Source organism: Onychostoma macrolepis, chromosome 11 (assembly GCF_012432095.1).
Source record: "Onychostoma macrolepis isolate SWU-2019 chromosome 11, ASM1243209v1, whole genome shotgun sequence".
Lineage (NCBI taxonomy): Eukaryota > Metazoa > Chordata > Actinopteri > Cypriniformes > Cyprinidae > Onychostoma > Onychostoma macrolepis.
In genome coordinates, this window is record NC_081165.1 from 7830139 (window position 1) to 7833783 (window position 3645).

A 3645-nucleotide genomic window follows, 5' to 3' on the forward strand; every position below is an offset into this window, starting at 1 on the left:
GTATTTAATCACAACTTGTCTAATGCACATGGTGAAATGAACCTTGTGCTTGCTTGCGAAAAGATAGCAAAAGCACTCTCTCCGCCTGGGCGAAATCATGACTTTCGTACTGAATCAGGGTTGCCAGGTCTTCACAACAAAACTCGCCCAATTGCTACTCAAAACCATAGCCGTTTCTCTACGCAAACCGGCAACACTTGGCAACACTGCTGAAGTTGCGCATGCGCTATGAGGGGGAAACAGTGGAACTGAATTCACTGGAACACCGGCACTGACAGCAGCAATCAAAAAAGGAGCGCGCGGATAGTTTATTGCTGAGGAGACCACATTCGTTAGACAAACGCAATGCATGATATTATCTGTACGTAACTGTGTCAAACGCTATCAAAGCAGCCAGTATTATTGCACAAATCTTAACAACCGCAGACCCAACTAATGTAGTGCTGTTCCAGCAAACGTGATTGTATGCCGAATATTTTTTCTGTTATTCGGATAAATCCGTTCCCAGCTAACATAAGACCAGCGGGCCACTGGTCGTAGAGTCGGCGGCCCACCGGCGGACGCCACCCGCGGTTCACCGGCGTTTTGTTCATCGTTATTCAAGCGGACCACCAGCGGCAGCCACCGCTTTTCCGACAGCAGTCCGCTGACGAGCCGCTGTTTATAATTACTGTTTGCTGGCGGTCCACGGGCGGTCCGTGGTTCATAATCGGTTCGATTACGCTAACCAAAATATCCTTGCACACAATAATGGATCAAAAACAATGTACAATAGCAATTGCAAATTTATTTTCAGTGAACAGATTAAACATACAAATGCATACAGTATTATCAGATAGTTTTATCCAATGTGACTTTCAAATAGAAGCATTCAATTCACATATTTGTACCCGTACAAAAGTCAACCACAAAATTAACCGTGGTTTAACTATGATTGTTGTAGTAAATCCACAGTAACTACCATAACCATGGTCTTACTACAGCATAGTAGTAAACCTATAGTAACTACAAACTTCACCATGGTTTCAAAAACTATGGTTACCACAGTTTTACTCCAGCATTAAAATATTACTTTAGTAGAACCATGATATCAAAACCTTAGTTTGAGAAAAACTAAAAACCCCTGATTACTACAGTTATGATTACTAGTTTTACCATAGTAAAAACATGGTTAACTGTTGTAAGGGTACACTGCTTTTCACAATCAAAGCAGCTTTAGAAAATTTCAAAGTTTCAAAGAAAAATCCCATCAACAGCCTGAGGTGACTGTGACTCAATGGACATCTTCTGGCAACAAATTAATGTCTATATGTCAATAACTCTAAGATAATACAAGTTATGTGTTCAAAGTCATGTTCAGTTAAACAGACAACCATTAAAGGGTGAGTTTGGTGAATTTAAATCCACTTTATACTGCCACAAAGTCTGTAATATGTAAATAAACAATACTCGGATAATGCAAAATATTATTTGGCTGACAAATAAATGGGAATATCTCATGGAACTCAGAGAAAGATTAAACATTGTTCGTTCACATATATTACCATCATAGTAATAATACAAAGTGGGTTGAAAATCACTCGATGTATGCTTTAAGGCAATGATTACAATACATAACATTTGTCAGGTTGGTATGTTCATCTATAGTTGCCATCATCTGGGGTCTTCATATGAAGTCACCACAAGTGAGGCTGGATCCAAGCTGTAGTAACACTGGGATGGAAACCTGAGAGATAGAAACAGGAAAACAAAAGGAGAAGAATTAGCAGAGATGCTGTTCATATTGTTTCAGGCAAAAGGAGACTGTCCTCCTCCGAAAAAGGACCCCATAAGTCGTTTGTGCAAGCAGCGTATTACGACCTATTATTACGTTTTTAAATCTAGCGCCCTCTAGCAGCCTTAGAAATTGCGACAGTCTCGTTTGTCTGGTGTGTCGTCATCAAATGACCTTTGACTGTCGTTACCATCGTTACTAATTAAAAAAGGAGGAGTGACCCAACAATTCACCGTACGTCATTGTCCAGGTATGTTCATTATTTTATTTTATGGTTTGTTTTTTAAGGTACCGTTCTGATTGTCTGCAATTAATGTGTAAGCAAGTGCAGTTTGACGTTTTCTTTACAAATCAGTTGTGAATGCCTCTGAACTAATGTAATCACAGTGCTGTTAAATGCCCAGTGGCCACAACACTTTTACCATAGTAACTGTCGTTTTACTGTGGTATTTGTAGTTAAAACACAGTAAACACAATACTTACCATGGTTTTACCACAGTAGCTTTGGATAAAATAGTCTGCTATGTAAATTTAACAATGTTTTTACTGCACACTATTTGAAAAGCACAACACTAACCATGATTTTACTATAATTACTGTGTTTATTGTGTACTCTTTGTAGTTAAAGCACAGTACACAACACTTAACATACTTTGAAAACTGTGTTTTACTGTTTAATGTTACTATTTGTAGTTAAAGCACAGTAACACAACATTTACCATGTTTTTACCACAGTAACGTAGTTTTAATGTGGTATTTGTAGTTAAAACACGGTATCCGCAACAATTACCTTGTTTTACCACTGTAACTGTGTTTTTACTATGTGCTATTTGTAGTTAAAGCACAATAACACAACATTTAACATGTTTTTACCACAGTAACATAGTTTTAATGTGGTATTTGTAGTTAAAACGCGGTATCCGCAACACTTACCTTGTTTTACCACTGTAACTGTGTTTTTACTATGTACTATTTGTAGATAAAGCACAATAACAAAACATTTACCCTGTTTTTACCACAGTAGCGTAGTTTTAATGTGGTATTTGTAGTTAATCACATAACTTGCCATGCCTTTAATACTTTTATGTAAAAAAAAAAATTTTTTTACATAAAAAATTCTGAGCATATTTTCAAAGCTCAGAATTGAATTTTGATCGGTTATGTCAAAAAGCTGCTAATATTAACAGGTAACTTGTACTGGAAGCTCCCAGTGCTGAACCTGAAGAAGCTGCCAAAGGTTCAACATTTTCTGTTTTCTTTGTTTCAGCTAAAAAGGAAGACCAAAGGAAGGCCTGTCGAACTCTTGTCTTGTCTTGTTTGTGGAGAGGGATGAATTTGGCCATCTTGTGTGTTTACAGAGAAGACCAAAAGCTGCAAAGGCAAACATTTCCAATGGTACGTCTGTGCTGGTCTTAACCCTTTGACTGAACTTTACGGCAGTTACATTTTGCACAGCATTTGATGTTTCTTAAACTTTGGTTTACATATCCCACGGCCCCATCAGGAAGAGCCCTCAACAAAGTCTTACGCCGAAGTAGTAATAATCCATAGAATTTCAGCAAATTCATATGATATATATATTCATACAAAGTTCTAGGACTTTTACTCCTGCTGATATTGGCCTTTGTCTCAACTCTCATGCAGATTGTGCCCATTGTAAGTAGTCAGAGTGTTTGTATCATAAAGTTTATATTAAGTCAATTGTATTCTTTATTAATCTTTACAAATTGGCACAGTCTCTTCCCGTTCCAACAGTACATGATATCTGTCCACATCTCACAGTCTGCCTTTTTATTGAACACATCTGTCCAAGCAAGAGTCTGGAAATGCTAGTTTAACTTGTCACGTGACAAATCAGATCTTCAATTAAT